Consider the following 27,076-nt stretch of genomic DNA (forward strand, 5'->3'; position numbering starts at 1 on the left):
ATGTTAACGAGTTTCTAATTTGAAAATTGTGTCTGGCGCAGCATAGCCTTAGCTGCTTTTACGCCATAAAACCAAATTAACCTAACCTAACATAATTTGAAAATGGTAAGAATGAAACATTGCAGGATAGCCTATACTTGTTCCTTTTTTATTTTTTCTTTCATCCTGATGGCTACCTATAAAAGCCCACCGTGCGCTTGAAGACTCACGGGATTGTGAAAACCTTCTATATCGCAACTCTTCCGCCATGGGCAGTGCTTTTATTTTCCAATTTTTACGAGGTTAATATGCGCGCTGAAGAACCAACGTGGTTTTAGTCAAACATGAAGAAAAGAAACATTTCAAGCGACAAGTTCAGTGGCCAAGATAGATGGAGGTTACGGTGATTCAGCCTCCCAGCGTACGAATAATATTACTTTCGCACTCGTACAATGCCACATTCCTTTCTTAAGTTTTGTTATCGTCCAGTTACGCTGTCAGTACTTCTCAGCGCAAACCACGCCAGCAGTGTTCGATAAGCTTGAGGACTGTAGTACATTGTTTTGTTAAGATTATGGCCACTTCGCGGACATTGCGAATTGTTCTGGAACGTACACGGCCGCTAGCGATAGCGCTAATAACGTAAGACTATTCGACGCCACGTGTATAAAGGCCGACGTGCTTCACCGCTTGTCAGTTGATCGCCAGCTGACGCTGTGTTTGCTGCCATCCGTGCCAGTGTGTAGCGCTGTCACCTGAGTCTCCCATTACCGGCCACTTGTTCCGTCTAAATAAGCAGTTCGATCTTATGCATACAGTCTGCTCCTTTCGTTCGCACCTCGACTCCGTGACATCTGGTGGAGGTGCTGCTTCTTTTCATGCGCCGGACGCTGCCGTCAGGCCGTGAACCCAGCCCCCGTCACGGAGAAAACACAGACGCCAGCTACAAGCAGCGAGTTAAATGTAAACAAGGTCTGCCCCCAAAGTAAGGGCATTCTACTCGATGCGACACAGAAGACGAAGAGTTTAACAATCGACCACGGCAACAATGACAGCGCCTGTGCATGCGGCACCAATCCTGCTCCGGTAACCCAAGAACCCGCCAACTTTCCGCGGTTTCCCACCTAATGAACAGAAAGCTGAGTTGAAATGTTCGACTGAGTCACCCTTTTCAAGACCTGAACCGCCAATGACAAGCTTCGGCACGTTTTCCATGCAATATTCAGTACAGACATGGTTTGAAAACAGAGAAGTTACGCCTGGGACCTCTTTTGTGCCACCTTTCTAGACTCTTTCAGAAGCATCGTCCGGAAGCAAAGAGCTGAAGCCTTATTGAAGAGCCATGTGCAGCTTTCAAACGAAAAAATCGGCATGCAAATGCAGGAACTGACCCGTCTGTTTGATCACGCCTACCCTGTGATAGCTTAGGACAAAAAGCTTGGGTTGCTCATGCGAGGTGTCGAACAGGAGCTGTTTGCGTGACTTGTTTGTAACCTGCCCAAGAATGTCGAAAAATTTCTGATGGAGGCCACAAAAATAGAAAAGATGCACAAGATGACTACAAGGCGATACAACTGCCGCTCTCCGATGGCGGAATACGCCATAGTTCAAGCTTTTAGCACTGATGATGCACCGAAGACTATCCGAGCAGACGTACCTGAAGAGCTGCGTAGGATATTTCTGGAATCGCAGCCTAGAGTGCACTCGATCACCGACGTTGTTCGTTAAGAAGTCCTGCAAACGTTGGGAATTCTCTAACGACCCCAGAATCATCCTGAGGCTTTGAGCTGCTTTGACGCAGTCCGCTGCAATGTTCCCATGAGGCCGTGTCAGCGCACTGCTCGACTGCAGTTCCGCCGCCAGCCTACGCCGCCACCGGCTTCATGTCCACCTGCTTGCCAGCCATACGCTTCGAGGAAGACCAACGTTTGGCATGTACCGGACCACCACGTCCACTATGCTACCACGGTGGTGAAGCTGGCAACATCTACCGGCACTGCCAGTGCGGCCAAATGAGACTGTATAGCTTCGAAGTTAACACGCCGTACTGTCATGAGTGAAGGAGATGCCCCAGACACGTGCCGAACGCAACCCGAGCCGAGATGCACGCGACCTGAGCCTAGAAAAAAATGGCAGCATATCCACGGAAGGAATGATGGAGAGTGGGGCGAAGCATCCATCCATCCGTCCATTCGTTCTTGCTTTCGTTCGTCCATGCGTGCGTCTGTGTGGCCGCCCGTCCGTCCATCCACCCATACATAACTGAATGTACGAACAGCGCAACCTACAAGTAGTTACAGCGTAGCTATAGAAGTGAAAAACAAAGATAGAAAAGAGCGCTGTCGCGAATGCTTAGTTAATAGGACATAACTGAAAGTACGAACACCACAATTTAAAAGTAGTTTCAATGGTACAACGGGATTGAATAACAAGGACAGAAAAGAGCAATGTCGTGGAAACTTGGGCAAGTTGGGAGCGCCTACCTGAATGTACGAACAGCGCAACCTATAGTCAGTGACAAGCTAAGAATAAAAAGTGAAGTGTACCCTGTCCATTTGTATTATGCGTGTCCAACTGCGGCCACGCATTACTAGGATGTATGAGCCACGATGAACCGATGACAAATTCAGCATGGCGCTGTTCGCATCGAGAGGCGATGTGCCACTGCACCGAGATCGTGAGGAAACCATTCGGTTTTCTTTGGTGTTTTGTAGGTCAAGAAGAAACAATTTCATCCAATCGCCCTTAGCATCATCGTCCCCGGCCGTCATTCGATGCTGGCGTTTATAATTTTGCAGTGTTTCAAGTGCACCGAAGTGGCAGAGCTTCACCACGTCCGGCCGGTTCGGCAGCCTGAAGCAGCAACTAGGCATCTGATCTCGGTGTGACTAGGATGACCACTCTTGATGACTGTCGTCGTGGTCATTCTTGTGCAGTAAGGTGAAGGTGAAATCTGATTGTGCGCATGTGTGTTTTGTAGAATGTGCGCGTCTGTGATATACCGCTCACAAGAGGTGTACGTGGCACCAGCGTTGCCGCATGTGCGTGTGTGAGAGTGATACTTGGGTGTCACAGCGGGAGAATTTTCGTGATCGTTTTCTATATGCGCTGTGTTGTGCACCCATATATGAGTATTATAAGTGCGGGCGAGGTCTGAGAAAAAAAGCAACCGAGAGTACGAAAGTAAAAAAAAAAAACAGCTGCGGGGAATATGCAATGGTGTGTGCAATACATAGCGAATTGTGGTCATCGTGTCTGTGTAAATATTTTGACGTGTGCCAAATGGCACATCTGCGTCATTTTGACGGAATCTTTCGCCACCGGCTCATAAGTACGCGCCAGATAGAAGTGTTTGTTGCGTATAAGTTTTTCTCACGCTCGAAGTATAAACGCCTTGCATAGTAAGTGCCATGCGAATTATTATCACTGCATCGATCGTTAATGATGCAGCGATCACAACAAATGACGATCAGTTACATCGGTCGTGATCGTCACCGAAGCGACGTCACTTAATGTGTTGTTTAGCGAAAAAAAGAAAATAAACATTCAGTTTTTCAGGCATTGTACCATTGTATCGCCACGGTATCTTATTAGGAAGTCTTACTTTTTGTTGATAATTTTTTTCATTGTGCTTGTTTTGCGTTCATGTACTGCGCACATGGAGAAGTTGTTTATATTAAATTAGTGTGACAAAAAAATTTATGCATTGTGCTCCCCGGTGAAAGCAAAGTCTGGCACGCAATTCACTTGAATTTGCAGAAGAGAGAAAACTCCCTCGCTTGCAAAGACACAACTTCGCACATACACATTTATTGAAGGTGGTGGCCCCTGTGGCAGCTAACTAGGCCCTGATTTGAAAAACAGTTGAATATTCATGGGCTCAGGGTGATAGCAACACCATGGAGTGCAAGTTGTCGAAGCAAGAAAAAAACATTTCATTTACAGCTTTTAAGCGCTGCCAGTTAAGCCACGTAGATTGCCTTGGCCATTAACTTAACGACAACGTTTGCAATGGTCCCCACTGTTAAGCACAATGTGCGCTACGCGCTTTTATTTTGATGGCACAAGATGTCGAATGAAAAATAGGCGTTTACCTGAAGCACCACGAAAATCACGGCGACGCGAAACGCACATTTGATATTTGATGAAGCGTAAGAATCTAAATTGGTAAAGTCAACCTCAGATCACTTCTCCATTCTTCGCTTTGAGTCATAGTTGCCATAGTTATAGAAGAGAGCGAAAAAACCTGACAGCGAAAGTTTCATAAAAAAATTTGCAAACAACCCAATGAAATGTGATTATTCCCCTGTTTCATTTTGTGAAAGTGTCAATGAACATTTTTTATTTTAAACATTATGATATATGCGGCATTGTTTAGTACAACCTTCGGTACCGCGCAAAACTGTCGGCTTCGACAGATGTGCATTGCTTCTTCGTGGACTCGGAGATGAGTGCAGTGAGGGGTGCAATTTAAACAACAGATATATTGCTAAGCTGACGCGGAAGCCCGCGCCTTCTCAAGTTCAATTATCCAGCTTCGAATTGTGTATTTCAATGCCAATCAAGTATTGCATGCGTTAAAAATGGCCACTGTTTGCGAGCTCTTTCTATCGTAGAGCGGATTCATGAAAACTAAGGACAATGATACCTCGTGGGTGGAGCCTATATTCATTCTTAGGTTGTCACCGACTATAGAAGTAATTACAGCCTAACTATGGAAGTGAAAAACAAGAATAGAAAAGAGCGCTGTTGGGAAAACTTAGACAAGTTGGTAGGACTTATCTCAATGTATGAACAGTGCAACCAAGAAGCAGTTACAGCGTAATGACGGAAGTCAAACACTAAGATAGAAAAAAGCGCTGTCGCGGAAACTTGTATAGGTTGGTAGGACATACCTGAATTGACGAACAGCGCTACCTAAAAGTAGTTACAGCATAACTACGGAAGTGAAAAGAAAAAGATAGTGTGAGGGCTCGGCAACGGGGACAAGGCAACGATAACGCGAAAATGAGTTTAGTAAATAGGAGCTACGGCATCAATGCAGTCATGGAGCACGCGCGCACCTTGGAACGACTGCGAAACAGTGCGACGACTAGATCAACATTTAGCACAAGGTCGCTAGATTGCGTATAGTGTCACATACGACCCCTCTTTTTTTTGTAAAAGGCTCGATTGGCTTTTTACAACACATCCGACTCCGTTTTTTTTGTCTCATAGTCTTGCAGTCACCAAACATCTAGATAGTCCGCGAATCCTGGAACAATAAGGTTTTCATTCTTGAGGCTCTTCACCTTGCTATAAAGCTTGACCTGTTCACGTGCCTTAATGTGGTCTGAACGTTTCCGGTGACACTTTATCTGACAGCTCTTGGCGTTCTCAGTGCTTGCATCCCACTTCTTAAGCCTCTTCTGCTGCCACTTCTCGCACGACTTCAGTGGTGCCTTCCTTAAAGTATAGTCACCTCTGACATTGATCTGTTCTTTGTACAAAGCCCAGTGTTACTTTCGCGTTTCCAGAGCCACTTTCGAACGGCACATTTCAAATTCCTTAAAGTGCTTCACCTTTTCCGCCTTCATCTCCGGTTGATGGACAACCTCTTCCTCCTTTTCGCCAAAGCTGAGAACAACCAAACGATACCGCAAGTATATACGGTCAAAGTACAAGGACTAACGTTAAGCGCCAAGGAGGGCCACAACAAAGAAGCACTCAAGCGCCTTGAAGAAAGCACGAACAATTTTTCAAGAGGCATTGCTAGAATCGCCAACAAGAGAGCAGGCTTCCTAGAAGATAACATCATGAAGGCGTATCACGCCTTTCTCGTAAGTCACGTAGCATACACATTCCCGTTTCTGAAACCTACGAAGGCTGAAATCAAAAAGGTCAACTCCATGCTCCGAAAGGGACTGAAAATGGCACTCGGCTTTCCCAATAGCACGAGCAACGAGAAACTCGAGCAACTTGGTCTGCACAACACAGCCGAAGAAATTTTCGAGGCTCAGAGAGTGGCACAGATCACACGCCTGTCGTTGACGCAGGCAGGCGATCTCATCCTACGAGACGCAGGCATTTGCCCAATTTTTCAACCAGAAAAAAGAACACAACTTTGTAATGACGTGATGAAACACATTAGGGTTGAGCCAATCCCCCGCAACGTTCACCCTACGTTCAACAAAGGGCGAAGGAAGGACAGAGCGAGGGCGCTCATAAACAAGGCAAAAAAAAACACAACAGGCACGCGCTATTCGTAGATGCCGCCCGCTACTATGGCAGGGAGGCGTTTGCCATAGCGGTCGTTGATATAGACGGAAACCTTATAAACGCGGCAACCATCCAAACAAGCCATGTCCACGAAGCAGAGGAAATGGCGATCGCGCTAGCCTTGCAAAGCTACCAAGCCTACTCCACAATATACACAGACTCTAAGACGGCGGCACGAACGTTCGCGGCTGGCCTAGTAGCTAAAAGCACAGGAAAACTCACCGTCAACGCAATAAGAGAGTACGAGAGCAAAGAAACCCTTGTTAAGGAAGAGAAAGCTCAAATCTACGTGTCCTGGTTCCCAGCCCACATGAGACAGTTACCGGGACTCGACCACTGCAATCCCAACGAAGAGGTCAACCGCCTGGCGCGTGAGCTCACACGCCGCGCCGCGGACAACGACCCCTCGATGAGTGAGTGGTACGAGAATATCTGCAGCCAGGACAAAGCACTCACATACCACGAGATCACTTCACATTACCGGGGACAAAGACGTGCCTTCCCAGCACCGCACCCAAAACTTAACAAAGCACAAGCTCTAACTCTCAGAAGATTGCAAACACGTACGTACATAACACCATCCACCTTACACAGAGTCGACCCCGACACACCACCCACATGCTCCTTTTGCAACCATCCCTATTGCAATTTTGAACACATGCTCTGGCTGTGCCCTACCCATAGTGCAGCACAACTGAACACCCAAGAGGCTAGGCAGGAAGCCCTCAAGAGCAATCAATACAAGCCGCAACTACAGGCGGTCCAGAGGGCCCGGGACATCACTACAAGCCTTCGGCTGCCAGCGCCATCCTGGGCGGAGCCTCCAGATTGAATTAAGGGTCGGAATGGCCCTTTCTCGGCCTCCTCAGGATATGTTTAAATAAAGTCAATCTCTCTCTCTCTCTCTTCCTCCTTTTTGACGTTAGGATGCGCATCTATACTGGTTGACGGGTCAGCCAACTCAAGCTTACTGCTCACGACGTAGCTGTCGCGGTAGAAAGCAGCTGCACCCTATGGCGCCTTTCTTGTTTTCGGGTTGCTATCAGTGGCTAGGCTTTCTTGACTGAACTAGAGATGCTTATTCTGAGCTGGCTTCGCAGCTGACTTGGTGGCTTGTTTGTTGTTCTTGAGCTTACGTTCTGTAGGTACTTTCACCCCGAAGAGTCCCGGTATTACGTCTGAGACGCTGTCGAAGCTTATCCAGCGATCTGACAAGTTCCCATGGCCCTGTGTCGATACTTGTCTTGGTGTCCCGTTGTTTGTTTTGTTTTCTTTTCCCTGGCCTGAAGCAGCTGCTTTGCTGTTGGGTACAGTCCTTGTTCTAGCTGTGCCGTCTTGGTGACCAAGCTTTGAGCGTGAAACATTTGGAATTGGCGCTCCATGAAATTGCGATCCTTTTTGCCACATATACCAGGTTGTCGGGCAATTGGAGATGCAAACAGCACAAGCTCGATGGCGTTTCTGTCCTTTTGTATAGGCCCAAATTATTGTCATCAGTAGCGAAGAGGACAACATGCTGACGGCAGACGCGTTGACTGCCATAACTTCTTCTTGCAGCTGTGAACCTTTGTGAGCGTCACGTAGCTTGTCAAACATAGCATCATTTGTGCAAAGTGTTGCTGTCTTTGGTTGAGGTGGCTGCTTTCTAGGCAAATCTTAATTGTTTGTGAGGGATAACCATATGGGCTGGTTGTTTTCCGGCAATGGCAAAAACTGCAAGCAGCCTGTTGGATACACAGCTTGTTTAAAAGGAGACACAGGGCTACTTGACAGCACAGAGGCATTGGACATCCACGGTAGCACTTTTTCCAGGCATTGTATGACAATACCCTTGCCAGGGTGGTGGATTTTTGTTGGATGAGGTGTTCCGATAAGGAGCTGAGCGCGGGCGGTCTCAAACCAGTTTTCTCCGAGGATTAAAGACAAGGGGTCTCATGCCAGAACTAAAACTTCAAGTACCGCCCAAATAAACCCCACAGTGACACGAGTACATAATGTACAAGTTGGCAGACGTTACTGCCACCTACAACAGATATGGGAGGTTTGGTCCATGGTAGCACGTTGGCAGATCCAATACGTCTAGCAATAGTATGGCGTGCTTTGACCCACTGTTCGGAAATGCGTCGACAGTGCCGATAAGAGGAATGTCTGCTTAAATGACAGTGCACGGCACAAGAGATTCCTCGAATTGATCTGAAGGTTGAAGGCACGCCAGGGAGGGAAAACTTGTTTGCTGGCTGGGTAGTGAGGCACTGGTTCCGGAACGGGGGCACTTCGATGCAAGGTGGCCCGGTTGGCAACAGTTGTAACATAAAGCCTTGCTTATATCTTCCCCGGGGCGATAAGGAGATGCGTTGTTTCGTGAACTATATGCAAAATAACGAGTGTCTAGTTGATCCAAGGGTAACCACGAAATTATACACGAAACTGGTGACTGAGCCAGATTGATTGGTGAAGGAGATCTGTGATTCATAATACTGATCTACTTCACAGGCATGGCAGGCGCTCGCGGCATTGATGTTCCAACTGTGATGGGCGGCTGACTTGGAAAAGCAGAGGCATTCTCTATAGTTTGGTCGAGTTAGGTGGCGATGGCAAGAAATGCGCTCACAGTTAGGGGCCGCTGTGCAGCGATAGTTGGTGTCTTGTGTGCGTTGCGCGCATCCTGTAGAGCATATTCAATGCGCAAGGATCTGTTAGTTCAACCAGGCATCTTGAAATCACGAGCAGTTTCCCCAAAGAGTAGTCAAGTAGAGTTTCACTGGGTGACTGGGCGCGTCTGGTGACTATGTGCTGCCTCTGTAAAAGGGCAAGTTTGTCTCCAAACTGGTTCTCAAATGCAGCTTTGAAATCCTCTCACGTGTTTAACTGGTTTTCCGCCACGCTTTTGCAATCTGTAGCAGTACTTCGGAGCTTACCAAGTACTACGGCTGGGAGAGTAGATGGTGTCCATGACGCTAAGCCTTGAGTGCGCTCGAGTTCTTCAAGCCACTGGTGAGCTGAAATGCTACAGTCACCACTAAAGGTTGGCAGCGTGGCTGAAAGATTGGGCAAAGTAGTGACGTGAATTGCAATCGTCGGCTGTTTTGACAACGTCAAAAAGTGCTGCAGTAGGTCATTCAGCACTTCCGTACTTAAAAACCGATTGCGCACATGTCGAGTCAGGCCCACCAGATGGTTGATGGTTCCGGGCAATGTCAAAAAACAAGCGTTCGATCATGTCTTTTTTCGAGCCAGTTGTCTCCAGGTTACTGCGCGAAAGTTCATAGCGTATGAAATTCATTGTGAACCCGTGGAGGTCTTCCACAGTGGTTTCCTTCCAGTTAATAACTGGCATTGCGATCGATTGACGGGCGGGCAAGCGTGAATAAGGCTTAACGCACGCAAATGGCAGAGATGCGGGCCGCTGGTAGCTGGTACTAATTCACATAAACTAGACAAGTGGCTCTTGCTTCCGTCACATGGTTCTTCAACGACTGTGCCGAATGTGAGGACTCGGCAACGTGGATAAGGAGGCGAAAAGGCGAAAACGACTTTAATAAATAGAGCTACGGCATCAATGTGGTCATGGAGCACTCGCACGCCTAGGAACGACTACGAAACAATGTCAACACAACATCAACTTGTAGTACAAGGTCGCCAGATTATGTGCAGCCTCACAATAGAAAGAAGCGCGGTCGTGAAAACTTGAACAAGTTAGTAGGACATAGCTGAATGTACGAACAACGCAACCTAAACGTAGTTACAGTGCAACTATGGAGTGAAAAACAAAGATGCAAAAAAGTGGTGTCGGGGAAACTTGGGAAAGTCAGTATGACATAACTGAATGTACGAACAGCGCAACTCAGAAGTAGTTACAGCGTAACTACAGAAGTGAAAAACAACGATAGAAAGGAGCGCTGTCGTTGAAATTTCGGCATGCTGGTAGGACATAACAGAATGCACGAACAGCTCAGCCTACAAGTAGTTACAGCGTAACTACGGAAGTGAAGAACGAGGATAGAAAAGAGCCCTGTCGTGGAAGCTTGGAAACAATTCCGCATATCATGATCTCAGTACCGGCTAGACTCGCCTAAACACTCATTCAAACTGAACCATTCGAAAACAATACACCCACCTTTCAGTCACGCTAACGTTCGCAATCATTGCTTTTTTCCATCGCCTATCCACCATTAAAATAGACTAGATAACAATATTGTGTGCTGTAACACCAATCAATCATTTATTAAAATAATACAGTGTGTCGAATTTGGATTATGAGTTGTTGACATTGCATATTGCTTCTTGTTGTGCCATTATGCATCTTTTTGGTATTGGGTATGTATTTTCTTGTCTCCACTCTTGCATGGGTCGTGAAAAACCTCCAGTATGTTGATTAAAAAAAGAAATTAAAAAGTTAGTAGAAAATAACTGAATGTATGCACAGCGCAACCTTGAAGTAGTTACAGGAAAACGACGGAAGTGAAAAACAAGGATATAAAAAGCCCTGTCGTGGAAACATGGACAAGTTGGTAGGACATAACTGAATTTAAAAACAGCGCAAATTACAAGTAGTTACAGCGTAACTATGGAAGTGAACAGCAAAGATAGATAGGAGCACTGTCATGGAAACTTGCACAAGTTGTAGGACATAACTGAATATGCGAACAGCGTAACCTAGAAGTAGTTACAGTGCAACTATGGAGGGAAAAAAATTGGCCCGAATCTACATGTTACACTGTAAATGTCATCGAAAAACGATGGTTTTGCGCCTGGTGAGAGTGAACAAAATGTTTTTTTGATGTTCTGCGCGAAAAATTGGTGAATGGTATTCTGAAGGCGCTGCGTTTGAGTGCCTTGAGCGTGTAATGGAGGCGCACAAGCGCTCTAGGATGGATGGATGAATGGATGGATGGATATAGCTGTACCCTTTAGATCGGGCGGTTGCTAGCGCCACCAAGTCGTAATACTTAATGAACCGAAAACTGGATTTATTTTTTTCCTTAAATAGTGAGGTTGAGGATTCGAACTTTGCAGCGAAGGGTTCAATTTTCACTCGTGCCTTGACTTTAGCCACCAATCAGAAAACCTCCTTCTAGTTAATTCTACCCGCTTAAAGTCTATTTTGTCCTCACTGTCCCTAAACCCCAGTGCTTTGAAAAACTCTGCGCCATCAATCTGAACTGCAGGGTGAAGCCCTTTACAGAACATTATCAAGGGTTCGGCAGTTTCTTCTTCGTCTCAACACGCTCTCCATACCGTGTCCACCCCTTCGTACTTGGCCCGATATGTCTTTGTTCGCAATACTCCCGTCCTGGCCTCAAACAATAGAGAACTACCCGAGTATTATCATAGAACATTTCCTTGGCTATTTCCTGCTTAAAATTTTGATAGATCTCCAGTGCGGACCTCTTAATCATGCCAATTCCCCACATATCGGTCTCAGCTTCCTTCACCTTCTTCTTAACCGATAATGCTTTTTGGTTTTTCCCCCTGCTGTTTTCCAAGTATTTACCATCGCTTCCGCCATTTTTTATCGACATTCTTCATGTACAAGTAGCTGAATACCTTCCTAGCCCAACGCTCCTCCCCAATTTCTCTCAATCGCTTCTCAAGTTTTATCTTGCTGCTAGCTTCCCTGCCCTCAAATGACGTCCATCCCATATCACCTTGTACTCCCTAATTTGGTGTATTCCCGTGAGCTCCTAAGGCAAGCCTACCTATTCCACGTTGCTTAATTTCTAATCTTGCTTGAACTTCTGATCTCATGCACAAGACCACATTGCCGAACGTCACTCCAAGAACCATGACCCCTCTCCATATTCATCTCACAACATCATAACTATTGTAATTCCACAGTGCCCTGTTTTTCATTACCACTGCATTCCTGTTACCTTTAGTGGACACGTATATTTCGTCTTTCCTTCGGTACTCGGCCCCATTGTTTATCCATACGCCCAGATATTTTTATTTATCTGTTATCTCTAGCGTCACTTCCTGTATTTTAGGCTCGCTAGCTTCATTGTCACTAAAAATCATGACTGCTGATTTTTCCTTATGAAATCGGAAATCTAACCTATCTCCCTCATTACCGCAGATGTCCACCAATCTCTGCAAATCTTCCTTGTTGTTGGCAATCAGCACTGTATCATCTGCGTATATCAATGCTGGGAGTGCCTGTTCAATGAGTTTTCCTTGTTTTACGAAAGAGAGGTTGAAGCCCCAGTCCACTTCCGTCTAATTTGGCCTCTATTCGTTGTAGGTACATTATGAATAACAAGGTTGACAGAGGACACCCTCGCCTAAACCCCCATTTCACCTCTGTGGGCTTAGATACCTGTTTTTCCCACTATATAACTACCTGGTTACTTTTATAGATCTCCTTTAAAAAATTAGTGACTACATCTTCCACGCCTAGTGTGTCCAGTATACCCCACAATTCCTCTTGAACCACGCTTTCGTACGCTCCCTTGATGTCCAAAAATGCTAGCCACAGAGGCCTGTGTTCCTTTTCTGCTATTTCTAAGCACTGCGTCAGTGAGAACAGATTGTCTTCAAACCTCCTGTGTTTCCGAAACCCATTCTGCAGTTCCCCCAGCACCCCTTCATCCTCTATTTATGCTTGCAGTCTTTCGTTTATAATCTGCATCACCAGCCTGTAGACCACTGATGTCACTGTTATAGGACGGTAGTTGTTTATATCAGCTTTGTCCCCCTTTCCTTTATAGATCATGCTCATTCTGCTAAGTTTCCATCCATCGGGAACTTCTCTATCGATTATTATTTTGCTCACTGCCTCTCTCAAAGCCTGCTTAGACTTCGGACCTAATGTCTTTAACAGCATAATTGGAGTGCCATATGGGCCTGTTGATGTACTACTAAGAACTCCTTTCTCAGCCCTTTCCCACTGTCGTGAATATAAAGCCATTGCGCCACTTGATTCATCCTTGTCTATTGTGGTACATATAGCACTTTTGTGTTGCAATTCTTCTGTCTCCCCTGTTCTTATATATTCAATAACTTCGTCCCCTTTTAGCCTAGCACCTTGAGCAGTAGTTATAAAACTCTGCTCTATGCTCATCTCATTTCTTAGGGAGTTTAGATGATTTGAAAATTTCGCAGCTGCCTTTCTATCTTTTTTTATGTATTTCTGCCAGCCACTGGGCTCCCTTTCTTCTAATATTTTCATTGATCAGAAGGAATGCATCTCTTCTACAGCTTAGAAAGATTTCCTTTTTTTTTTCAACATCATCTGTCGGCTCACCCCGCTGCTTTTCATGTCTGTGTTCCCTAGAAGCTTCCTGACGTTTTGCTATGGCTCTCTTAACTTCCTCATCCCACCAACTTTTGGGTTTGTGTCTTCTTTTCTGGGGTGACTTGTCACGTGCCTTAGCAAGCTTTAGCTCAAACAGTCTAATTAGATTCGTGTATGTCCACACTGTTTTATTATCCTCAGTGATTACTTTCTCCATTTGTTTAGTGGCTATTTCAATTTGCCTTTCTGAATAAAAATTTTCCTGTGGTTGCTCAACTTGTCTCCTTCCCACTTTCACTGCTCTTCCAAAACTTAGCTTGATACGTTTGTGATGAGTACCCAGACTTCCGGAGCCACCTTCTTCTACGTGCATTCCCCTGAGCTTATCATACATCCTATGTGACATCAGTGCATAATCTATCGACGACTGCAGCCTTCCTTCCTCCCATGTTATTTGCCCTTCACACTTTTAGGTACTGTTGCAAATGATCAAATCCAGCCTTTCACACATATCCAAGATAATTTTGCTTGTCGGGTCGGTATACTCATCTACATCTTCTATGTGTGCATTCATATCTCTTAGTATAATTATCTCGCACTCTCCTCCTAACTCCTGAATGTCCTTCATATATACTCTACCATTGCCTGGTTTCCCTCTCTGGCCTTTGCTCCCGTCCACAAGTACACGAAACCAAGGAGTTTCATTTGCCCTGCCACTTTCTCTTTTAGCCATAAATTTTCCTTGCACTCCTGCTTGACCCTCTGCCAGTCTGTACTTTTATGAATGAATGCCCCAATACCACCCCCTTTCTGCTGCCTTCTGTTCTAGTACAATATTCCCACACGTAGTCCACATTGTTAGGAGGTTGTTCCATGTCCCTGAGATGTGTTTTTACAAAACCGTATACCATCGGCCTCTCCTCCCTTAGCTGTTCTTCTATCTCTGTCTACTTCAGCCTGTTCCTACCGCCATGCATGTTAATTTACCCTATGTCGTAAATGGCTCGGCGCTCGTGGCTACGTTTATTTCTGCCCCGAACTCTACCTATTTTAGATACTGGTGCTACTTTGGAATCGTATCTGTCTATACCACCTGTCAAAGAGTCTCCCTGGTTGTTTTCCTCGTTACTAGCTATCCTGCACCCCGAAGGGCCCGCTTGCCCCCCAAAAAAGCTACTGCGCGTCCTGCAAGTCGCCAACCCACCTGATGACCTAGCCACTCATCGAAGTGAATTCTGTCTCGTTGAAAATCACCCCACCTATGCGCCTCTCTGTTTATTTCCACCACCTCAAAGCCTTTCTCTCGATTCATCCGCCATATCTCTTGGTTTGCGTTGACAACCGCTCTTTGCAGGTTGCTATAACGCACCGGTACCTCCGGTATTGTGCATATCGCTACCTGTACCTCAGGAGAAGTGCGCATGCCATCGACGCCTTTCGCCAATCTAGTTGCTAGTCCTGCTGTATCTTCATTTAAGACATCGTTTAAACCACCTGAAAGTATCCCAATGTTTCGTCTATTAGCTGTAGTTTTGAGTTTTGCGCTCGCGTGCCTCATGACTGCTTCCAGCTTGTGTCCTGGGAACGCCCCTACTGCAACCCTCTTGTCATCTCTTACCCTCTCTTTGATGGCTTCTGTGCATCGATTTAAATTCGAGTCGCCGGCGATAATCACATGCTGTGACTTTTCAGCTGGGGCGTCCTGCACCTGGGGGTTACTTGCACCTGTGACGCCAGCTGCTTTGTCCCCTCCCAGCCCCACCACTACTTCGCTGAAGCTGGGCCTTGCGACAAATGAACCGGCTGAACCTGTTTTTTTCCAAACTTGCTTGCTCTTTCTTCTCCGCACTTCTGGTTGCCGGTTCGCTACTGTTCTCTCCGTAGGCCGCTCCTCTGTATACCTTGGCTAGTGCTTCCTCGGCAGACTTCAGCTTTTCTCCCATAGCCCTCATTTTTTCTTGCTTTGTCGCCAACGTAGTCTCGAGCTCGGTGATTCTCATCAGCATGTAACTCTGGGTAACCATCATTTTCTCCATTTTTTCCTCGACCTCACATTGCCTACACTCCGCCTCAGCCACTTCGAATTCTCCTTCCGCTTCTACACTTGGATCCACTTTAAAACCAACCCCACATTCTGAACACTTCACAGTCTTTTTAACCATGTCTTTCCGACACCAATTGTCCCTATGACTTTAGACATGACTTTAAACATTAGACATGAGCGCCATCTGGCAGTTATCTTTGAAAACGAAGGCGTGCGTGACCGCGGATAAATATGCGCGACTGTCACGGAGGTGATAAGTTGTAGAATACAAAGCGGCGGACAGGTGCCACCACCTTGCCGTCGTAGCAAAGCGTTGGAAACGCCTTCATGAGCATCGCGTTGCACTGTCAGCGCAGTGCGTTAAACGCTACAATCCTTAGAGTTACTTGTGTGTGCCTCTTCTAGTATAAAGTCAGACATACAACACGTAGACATGTTGTTATGGCGCCTCGGATATGCGCAATATTTGCTTTTTTTTAATTGATAATTGCACAACTTTGAACGTTAAACCTTGAGCAATACTTGTGGGCGTTGCGGATGAGGTTGGCCATTTAGTGCCATTTGAGGCATCGTTAGGGTGGACAAACAGACAAACGTACAGACAGACAGACAGACAGACAGACAGACAGTAGGATAGACAGTAGGACAGACAGTAGGACAGACAGTAGGACAGACAGAAGGACAGACAGAAGGACAGACAGACAGAAGGACAGACAGACAGAAGGACAGACAGAAGGACAGACAGACAGAGAAACAAATAGACAGATAGACAGAGCAAAGTTTTTCCGTCGAAGGTCCCAAAAAAAGACTATCGTCTTTGAAACAAACAGAGAAAAGAGTGGTGTCGTGGAAACTTGGGAAAGTTGGTAGGACATGACTGAATGTACGAAGAGCGCAACTCAGAAGTCGTTACAGCATAAGTACGGAAGTTAAAACAAAAATAGAAAAGAGCGCTGTCGTGGAAACTTAGAAACAATTCCGTATATCGTGACGTCATTACCTGCTAGACCCACCTAAACACTTATCGCGACTGAACCATTCTAAAACTTTACAGCTACTTTTCAATCGTGCTAACGCTCACTGACATTCCCCTTTTCCATCAGCTATCCACCAATAGAGTAGACTAGACGAAAAAATTGTGCGCTGTAACACCATTCAATCATTTATGAAAATAGTACAGTGCGTCGAATATGGATTATGAGCTGTTCACAATGTATCTACGTTCTTGTTATTCCATTATGTATTTTCTTTCGATAGTGAGTATGACTTTTCTTGCCCCCAGTCTTGCATGGGCCGTGAAAAACCTTCAGTATGTTGAAATAAAATAAAATAAAATGAAAAAGTTGGTAGGACACAACTGAATGTACGAACAGCGCAACCTTGAAGTAGTTACAGCGTAATGACGGAACAGAAAAACAACGATAGAAAAAAAAACACTGTCGCGGAAACTTTGATAAGTTTGTAGGACATACTGAATTTAAGAACAGCGCAACCTTCAAGTACGTATAGCGTAACTACATAAGTGAAAAACAGAGATAGAAAGGAGCGCTGTCGTTGAAGCTTGCAAAAGTTGGTAGGACATAACTGAGTGTATGAACAGCTGATTGATTGATTGATTGATTGATTGATATGTGGGGTTTGACGTCCCAAAACCACCATTTGATTATGAGAGACGCCGTAGTGGAGGGCTCCGGAAATTTCGACCACCTGGGGTTCTTTAACGTGCACCCAAATCTGACCACACGGGCCTACAACATTTCCGCCTCCATCGGAAATGCAGCCGCCGCAGCCGGGATGAATGTGTGAGCAGCCCAGCCTAGAAGTAGTTACAGCGCAATTGATTGATATGTAGAGTTTAATGTCCCCAAACCACCATATGATTATGACAGACGCTGTAGTGGACGGCTCCGAAAATTTCGACCCCCTGGAGTTCATTAATGTGCACCCAAATCTAAGCACACGGGTTTAAAACATTTCCGCCTCCATCGGAAATGCAGCCGCCGCAGCCGGCATTCGATCCCGCGACCTGCGGGTCAGCAGAAGAGTACCTTAGCCACTAGACCACCGTCGTGGCGCAAGTTACAGCACAACTATGAAGTGAAAAACAAGGATAGAAAATTGCGCTGTCGTGAAAACTTGTACAAGTTGGTAGGGCATAACAGATTGTACGAACAGTGCAACTTAGAAGTAGTTACAGTGCAACTAAGAAGCGAAAAACAAGGATAGAAAAGAGCGGTGTCGTAGAAACTTAGGCAAGGAAGGATATAACTGTGTGTACGAACAGCGCACCTTAGACGTAGTTACACAGGACCTACAGAAGTGAAAATCAAGGATAGGAAGGAGCGCTGTCGTGGAAACTTGGACAAGTTGGTTGGACATAACTGAATTTACAAACAGCAACCTATAGGTAGTTACAGCGTAGCCACGGAAGTGAAAACAATAAGGATAGAAAACAGCACTCTCGTGGAAACTTGGTGAGGCCATGAGACTTGGGGACCCTGGAGTCTCCGGTTTCTGTTCGTGAGTAAGCGTAGTTGTCTGGATTACAGCCGCCTTGGAGACAGGTGCCACAACCAGCGGCTCAGTATACGCGGGCCAAAGGAGTGACGATGGCTAGTGTGGTGGTGACCCCAGACGCACTGTATCAGCGCGTGATGGGCCATAGAATGGCGAGACTCTTTTTCTTGCTTTCTTGAACGAAATGTTTTCTGTCACCTTGAGCGTTATTATGTCCTTTTTTTCTTCCAGAGTGAACAGGAACGTGAGTACGCTGCGTGGTTTCCGTTACAGTATACGCAGTGCGGCTGCTCTTTGCAGTTCTCTGACACGTGGCCCAGGACTCCGCATCGTGCACAAGTCTGGCGACCACGACAGCGTTTAGAGCCGTGACCATTCCTCTGGATTTGGAAGCAACGACGGGGGTTTCGTATATATCGCCTGAGAGAGGTCTTTGTGTACCCTTTTTGAATGGTTTCTGGCAGTTGAGTGGAAGCAAACGTGAGTATCAAGTGTTTGTTGTTATTTTCTTGTTATCTCTACTTATGATAATCCTCTGTACATTGGTCACATTTTGGCTCTTCCATCCTTCCAAAAGTTAGGTTCCCGCAGGTCAACTAAGTCTACATCTGATACCACTCCGCGAGTTGTGTTCATTGATCTGTGTGATGTTACGGTGATCGGTAGGCCACCGAAAGTTGAGTGACCATCTAGATTTTCAAATTGTTTTTTGCCCGAACTTCGAGAAGGAGGTCTCCGGTAGCCATTTGGTTACCTTGTATTTAGCCCCGAGAGTTTAGGTAAGACACCTTACCACTATGAAGAGAGATACGAAGCTGGCATGGTTTGCAGTTTTCTTACATTGAATGACGTGAAGGTGAGAAAATGTTTCCATTCGCTGGTTGAAAATAAATTGTCATCGGTGCGTACCCACTTTAAGCCAGTGCGATCTGTAAGCAGGGAGAATACTCTATGCTTGTTGGTCTCATTTTTATTCATCAGCGTTGGCAACCGTCCATCATAGACCCCAACAAGGAACCGTACGAGTTTGTGAATAATAAAAACTAGCAGACGACAGTCGTATAAAGCTACCATAACCCAATAGGCCTAGACCAAGGTAGGCTATTGGCACAGAGTTAACCCTCACCACCAGGAAAAGTGGAAATAAAAGGAAGAAACAAGAAGACAGTAAAGATAAACAGTGGTAGAAAGGACGGAGATGTAGAGATGACAGAGAGAGGTATTTAAAATGTGACTGCCAATTTCCCCTCGGTGGGTTGGCCCAGGGGTGCCATCCACGTGAAGCTGGGGCCAAAGGAGAGTGTTGCCTCTGTCAAGGGCCTTAAAGGTCTGATCACCCAGCGTTGGCTCAAATCCCTAGGATTTGATATCCTTGGTTAAGGCTCAGCCACACACGGTGAGACGTGGGAAAGAGTGGAGCCGCCCCCCCCATTTTCTCGGGTCAGTGGTGTCACCACACAACAGCACAACAAACACCTGCTCGCAGAAGCCCCTGCGGGGAACGCTCGCGTTTGAAGAAAAACGAGGTGATCCTAATCATTCTTCGGCACTATCTGAAGTGGTGTGAACGGAACAGGTATCACCAGTGGATAGGTTGTCTGCAGAGAGCGCTAATTCTTCCCGCTGGCGTCCAAGAGACTAAGAAAGGTCTGCTTGAGCCTTCAGAAGAAAAAAAATTGGCAGATCCGACGTACCTGGAAATCGACCTTATGTGAAGCACGTAGAGGGAAGGTGACCGTGTTTCAATTTTATTCATTCAATTATTCATTCACAAAACTTTATTTGTGTTCTGAAGCACGGTCCTTTCAGATCGAGGCGGGCCGCGTCCACATCGGTACCGTCAGACCGAGCCTTGTGGCGTCATTCTGGATCTTCTGGACTGCCCGCAGTTGGTCTTGATAAGACGCGCTTCGCACCATCGTCTGCCAGTAAAACCATTGTTCTTCGGGGTCGGCAAGAGTCGCGGGACAGCCCGCCAGCATGTGTCTGATTCCAATGATGCCATCGCACGCGTCACACTTGTTTTGAATTTCACTCTCAGGGAAAATTTTATGTAGAAAATACGGAGTGTGGTAAATTCCGGCTTGCAGTAAACATAGCGTTACTGCCTAAGCCCTGTTCAATTTTGCGTGTGGCAGTGGGAATTACCTACGCCCCAAGTAATAATATTTTGTGATATCGTTGTAAGTGATTAAATTATCTATACCCCTGGAATGGCAGTGGGCGTCGGATCGGGTCTGCCCGGCACGGCAAGCGAGTCCTCGTGCGAGGTCATTTGTCACCTCTTGAGGTGTACCCGAGTTTTGTCCACTTGTCCCAGATGCGCAGGAAACCATCAATTTTTAGTATCGATAGGATTGTTGTTCAAAAGTTTAACCACAGTTGCAGTGACACAGCCCTTGTCGAAGGTCGTAATTGCTGCTTTGGAGTCACTATAGACGTATGACCATTTTTTGTTCCTAATAGCTAAAGCGATTGCGGCTTGTTACGCAACCGTGGAATCCTTAGTGAGTATAGTCAGGGCGTCCCGTGATAGCAAATATTTTACACTGTCGGCCGGATTTTGCCGCCGGCGTCGATGTCATGCACCGTATATGTATATGTTTCTATATACACGCAAGAAAGAAAACAATCCAGGAATCAGCACTTTGGCACGCGGAATCGAACATGGGACCTCTGCGTCGTGAGAGCGAGGTGTTAACCACTGAGCCACTCCGGAGAACGTAGGTCATTGTTCAAAGGGCAAGCTATTTATATCTACCACGTACAGCTGCAGTGTTCTCTGCTTTACTAGAAAGATGGCGCAATGGTGGTGGTAGTGGTCAGAAGATAACGCAATGAGCGCACGTCGCCACATCGCGCAGCTGCGCGCGTTCTAATCTTCTACGCGTAATTTGCCCGGCTTGAAGTAGGGGAGCGACGCTCCCTCCCACGCCCTTGTCTCGTGGTGGTGAGGAGGAACGGATCGTACGCCTTGGCTGGCCTCGTGCTTTAGGTAGAACAATTCTGCTGTAGTTACCGGCAGACAAAGGTCACTGCAATCATTACAGTCTCCGTTCGCGAAAAACGCGCGCTTTTCAGACTCAACGAAGTAACAAATGAGACGATTATTCGCGTGCATCCTGACCTGTGAGTACGTTTCGTGCGTAATTCATGCCCGATAAACGCGGGGACATTTCGATCTGCTCCTGCTTTCCACTTTCCGTGTGATCTTTAAATTTTTTGCTATTGCGTTCATTGCTTCACCTTTGCGGCAAAGCTGTGACTTTTTTTTATTGAGCGACACGTCATGAATAGACGCTAAGTATAGGTACAAATGTTGCACGCACCGACATGTGTTGAAGAGTAGCAGATGTTTATATAACCAGTTTTTTGCACTTCAGCAACAATGCCAACTGGAACATGAGTATTCGCAGCACCAGAAGCTGATATGAAGCGCTGATGCTGGCTGGGATGCTGGCCCTGGACGCTGCTACAATTCGATTCGATCATTCAAATGACTATAGGCGGCACAGCAGAAGGTCGAAATGGCAGACGAGACGGTAGTGTCGTGAGTGTTTACGTCAGTGTCGCGGAGCGTGAAGACGCGTTCATCGGTTTATGACTACTGAGAGTACAAACTGCGTTGCATTTTTATGACCGTGTGACTACTTCGGAGCACGGCTACATGGCGCGCCTGCGCCGCTGGAGTGATCGAATGAATAACTTCAGCGCATGACAACTAACTACAATGGACGTTAACACGACATGACGGCTGAATTAAAGGTGTATATATATAATGTTTATAGAATTGGCTAAGTAGCACTCCAACCACTATTGACGTTTCACGAAGATTAGCGAATGTTTTAAAACTAGTTCCCAGACCAGGTGTAGCTCTGAGGTAAAAAGCATCGTTGCCACGCAGAATGCTTGGATTAAATTTTAGCTGGCACCCTGACATTTATTCTTTGCATTTGTCAGGTTGACGCTACCGATGTCGGGTATACTTTATCGCTCGCGCGTTAAAATTGTCCTTGTGCGTTCACGTCGCTCCTGGGTAGACACTAAGTGTACATCACTTGTGCCTCATACCCACATACCAGCGCCACATACCCGTCCATCGGTATGTGCCATCGTCTGGCGGGGAGTGTTTGATGGCGTCCGCGACGGGATTATGACGTTATTATTGTTTTGACCAGCGCGTCATAATCTTCGAACCATCTAACCCTTCCATGCTAATTATGACTCACGTCAAGTTAAGGGGGTGACCACGGGAGCACCCAAACGTCAATGGCTAAATAGATAGACACGGTCAAAGTCGCCCAAGCTCAGTGAGCAATTCTTCCTCTTAAAAGGTAGATTCGGTAGTGAAAAAACGCCAAGCCTTGCATCAAGTATCGGTAGTGAACACAATAATTGGAAGTCCGATTTAATATGCTCGAATGCACCAGGCATACCGTGCGTTTCAGGGGCAAATGACCTAGCCGTGGTCATTCACCACAGAGATAACTCACCTCGAGTGAGCATGATGTGTTCTTTGAGTAGCGAAGAGGAGATGGTGATGACTGAAGGGCTCAGTGTCGAATTAAAAGGGCAAACAGGTAAAGGCGAATGATGTAGGAATAATAAACTAGGAGACGGTTGCACAATGTTGGTACAGTGGGAAGTCATTGACAAGGCAGCTTTTGCGTCCTCTGTTCCACAATGTGAGTCAGCAGCTAGTTCCGCTCGTAAGGAGATTGCGTTCACCCTTACCTGGTTAGACAGTATGTGGGCATGTCGAAATCATTGCGACGCCTTTGCAGCGATGCGCGTGGTTCGAACGCCTTCACCTAAAGTCTTATCATTTACAAGTCTAGGCCACATTTATACCTAGTGGATGCAAGACGTTAGAATGAACCATCCTCTCGAGCCTATTAATTCGGAGACGGGGCTGTACTCTTTGATGCTTCTTGTGTCAATGCTACTGATACACGCTAATCGCCTCGTTTGGGGCGCGATTACTTAAATGTCAGTTCATCTCACCGGCCACCCTTTTGTATCTGGCCTGGCTATGGAACGAGCTTTATTTCATACTGATTTTCAATAAGTTGTGTGCTCGTATATGGGTCGTAGTGTTGGCTTAAAATTCCTGGACGGACTTAATTTGTGTAGAGCACTGAAAGGCGGACACTTCAGAGTTGAGTGTGTTCAGATAACCTAAAAATTCTGGCTTCGTTTGAAATTGTTTTCTGGAATGAAGTGATGTTCATTTTGTGAATTTTTGAAATGATATGGGATTGTGTAGTGATTTGCCAATTGGCATGTGGAGTGAGGTATTAGCGGTATGCACACATACTCTGCCTTTCATTCTCCAAGGGCAAAATATAAAAGAGGACGTGTGTGATGTGAGGTGCGTACAAAATATTGGCAGTGTTCAGGTGTGTGGCGTGATAGAAGATGACGATGTAGGTTGTGTAGGTGCAAAACAGCGTGAACACGGCGAGAGACAAAAAGGGAGGAAAAGGACAAGCGGTACACGTGCAAAGAGAAAAACCCGGTGAAGACGACGACCATGAAGAGATGCGCGAAGGTGCTATGTCAACAGCATAAGAGGCAAGTGGCCCAATTAGGAGTTACCACGAAGATTTCAGGGGCCGATCACTTGTTTACACGGAAACGGAGAAAGTTCCAGTAAGAAGCAGACCAGTCAACCCGAGGAGTGCCACAGCAGTCGGCAAGGGGCTCGTGATTGGGGTGGAAGGAGGAGAAAGGCAGTTCACTCGCCACACGGTAGTGGGTGGCGCCGAGTGCCTGGCAGAAGTCAAGAGTTAGAGCAGCCTGCTTCGAAAATTGATTTGATGCACAAACTTGAAGGAAAACAAGGGAAACAGGAATGAGCGCAGTCTCCCTTGTTTTCCTTCAAGTTTGTGCAGTAAATCAGTTTTTCAAGTATGAACCAACCAGTCTTCAAAAAAGTATTGCTTCAACAGCCTGCTTCGATTGACCTCAAGCTTTGATTGTTCACGGAGCCAGCAGGGAGCTAGCGCAGCCACCAGGTGCAATGTCGGGCGTTATCCCGAGTGCTTTGATGTAGCCCCTGGTCCACGCGTCCGTAAAGAAGACTGCCTAACTTCGGATGCCCTGTCTTTGGCACCGACCTGCTTCGTCGTGCGCACGTGTGAGCATCGCCCTTGTCTTCACCAGATCCCTCTGACGCTCGCCGTAGACGTCTGCGACACTTTGGTGTACTAGCACTCGCCGTTTAGACATTCGGTCAAGTTTAGACCAGACTTGCTTCAGGGGCGAAGCTCCTTGTAGCGGCACCCGTTCATCCCTCGTAGTAGTAGCCGCGGTGTGTAACCAGTGTTACGTTTTGACCTTCACAATGGTACCACTGAGAGATTTCCCCTGTGCGTTCTTGAACAACAAAAAATTCGTAGTGTGCGCGTTCACTTAAAGCCGAATTCTCCTGTCTCTCATTCCCCAATAGCAGCCTTTGGCATGTACATTGAGCACTATCTGACAAAAAATGGTTGCTACGTTATACTAGCTGGGCGTAACCTCCTTGGTTTTAGAAAGGTTTCGCGAGCATTGAGCCGCAGTGCCATGAATACAGTGAAGTGGTATATGCCATGAACACAACGTGGTTAAAGGTGGGAAGTAGGTACAAAGTGCAAGCCGTAAGAAAGTAGAAGCCTAATTCTCCTGTCTCTCACTCCCAATTAGCAGCAATTGGCATGTACATTGAGAAACATCTGAAGAGAAAGGGTTGCTACGTTTCACTTGCCGGGCGTAACCTCCTTGGTTTTAAAAAGGTTTAGCGAGCGTTGGCCGCAGTGCCATGAATACAGTGAACTAATATAAAGCACGAAGTGAAGGTGGATAAAGGTGGGATGTAGACACGAAGCGCAAATCGTAAGAAAGTATGCGTGTGCCACCTCTCGTTTAGTCCTTGGAGTGTCCGCGGGACGGCGGTGCTTCTATATTGGGAATCTTCTAGTTCTAGATATCTATATCTTCTAGTTTACAACAACGTTGCCACCTTCGACGCCATCATTAAAGAGTGCCGGCGGTTCGAAGAAGCCAAGAGCCGCCGTATTACTCAGTGATTCACCCGGCTGCCCAACACGGCCGCGACCTCATTGTGTGAAGCCGCCCGCCAGTCCCCCACGTATGACAACGTCACACGCATTGTTCGTCGGGAAATCGAAGCCGCCTGTCCGGCTCCTCTTCCGCCACCCGTTTTCGCAACGCTCACCTCTGAACAACAACAGCCGTCAGTGGCGTTAATACAAGCTGTGGTGAGGCAAGAGTTTGCGAACCTCGGACTTCCATCAGCATGTCCCTTGACTCGCCCTGAAGTCCCGTCCTACTCCCGACGACACGCTCGCCGTTCACCTCAAACAATGCCCATCCGTAACCCATCGGAATGGCGAACACCCGACAACCGGCCTATTTGTTTTTCCTTCCACCAGCCCGGGCACGTTTCTCGCTATTGCCGCCGCCGTTGGTCAAACCAACCACGTCAGACTTTCTCTACCTCGGCGCTCATGCATCCGACGACCCCTCGACGTTCAATTCAATTCAATTCAATTCAGTTTATTCCGACATCACAGGAGACATTACAAAAGTCACAACAGTGATGCTGTGGGGCGAAAGCAAAAAGCCATTAAGGCTTGACGAAGGCTTTCGCACCATTTGACAACATAGCAACAGCAACAGCAGCATGAGATCATCAGTTATTATACAATATCAAAACATGTACTTCAAGGTCATGCCGATTTGCATTTTATTAACACGTTGAAAAACATTTACAGAACGGAGCAGTATAAATGGTTTATTGTAAGAAACTGTTTAAGGTTAGTGGCAGTAAGTAGCTCATCATCTGGCGACCATAGTTAGTACGTGTGTAAGGAATTTTCCAGTCATCGGTAGCTCGTGTGCTATAGGGGCAGGTATAGGGTGTCAAACGCGCTAAATCAGTAAGAAAAGAGTCGTGATTCTTTAAGGAAGTACAATATCGCTTCATTAAAATTGTATTGTATATCTCAGGCATTGGTTGTAAATTAAGGGCTTCGAAAATGGGTTTGGAATGTTCATCGCGAGGAACACCTGTAATTATGCGCACAGCCTTTTTCTGTAATCTATATATTCGGCCTAAGTTCTTTTCCGATGTGGTGCCCCATACTAGATAGCAATAGCTTAATGTAGATAAAAATAGCGAATTATATAGTAAGAGTTTAATTTTTTGTGGCAAGAGAAAACGTAAGCGCGATAAGATACCTACAGTACGAGAAAGTTTAGCATGGACAAACTCAGCCTGATCCTTCCATAGCATGTTTTCGTGGAAAAAACTCCCAGAGTTTTCACTATCGGTTCAATCCTTATAGATTCTGAGCCAATCACTAATGATAAATCGCAGTTTACGGGCTTATTTATTGGACGAAAGAGCACAGATTTTGTTTTTGAGGTGTTTATAATTAGCGAATTTCTTATGCTCCAAATGTGCAGCAGTTTCAAGACACTATTTGCTTTGTCAACTAGTTTATGCAAATCGCAGTCTTTAAAAAATAAGCTGGTATCATCTGCATAAATAATAAATTTTGTATTGTTATCGATGCTTGTCAAGTCGTTCACATACAGATTAAAAAGCAGGGGACCCAGAATACTTCCTTGGGGCACGCCATGTGACAGTTTTTTAAAACTAGATGCGTAGCCATTTATATCTACTTTTTGCTGTCAGTATTTCAAATAGGTTTTTATGACACTTATAAAGTTCCCCCGAAAACCGTAGTGTTCTAGTTTTTTAATTAATGTAATGTGGTTGATTCTGTCAAATGCTTTTGAGAAATCTACAAAAATTCCAAGTGTATATATTTCCTTTTCAAATGCATCGAGTATGATTTCTTTTTGCATTAGTAGGGCAGTTTCTGTTGAGCGCTGCTTTGTGAAACCAAATTGAAAAGGCGTCATAATGTGGTGCTTGGTTAAGAATGACACTATTCGTTTATGTAACAACTTTTCAATTACTTTAGAAAATACAGGTAAAATAGAAATTGGTCTGTAATTGGTCATGCTATTTT

The 27,076-nt window shown here is 46.0% G+C and overlaps 1 protein-coding gene and 1 long non-coding RNA gene across 2 annotated transcripts in view; one reads left to right on the plus strand and one right to left on the minus strand.

The window, feature by feature from the left end:
- LOC142814760 (uncharacterized) overlaps window positions 1-23,886 on the plus strand; it is a 130,161-nt gene extending 106,275 nt beyond the window's left edge. The window contains exon 3 of the long non-coding RNA XR_012895082.1: window positions 18,333-23,886. This is a non-coding gene — a long non-coding RNA (uncharacterized LOC142814760). The remainder of the gene's footprint in view (window positions 1-18,332) is intronic.
- The window catches only part of LOC119172481 (uncharacterized), a 647,431-nt gene that overhangs the window by 87,950 nt on the left and 532,405 nt on the right, over window positions 1-27,076 (minus strand). The gene's annotated exons all lie outside the window — the stretch shown is intronic.

This window comes from Rhipicephalus microplus, chromosome 4 (assembly GCF_043290135.1).
Source record: "Rhipicephalus microplus isolate Deutch F79 chromosome 4, USDA_Rmic, whole genome shotgun sequence".
Classification (NCBI taxonomy): Eukaryota; Metazoa; Arthropoda; class Arachnida; order Ixodida; family Ixodidae; genus Rhipicephalus; species Rhipicephalus microplus.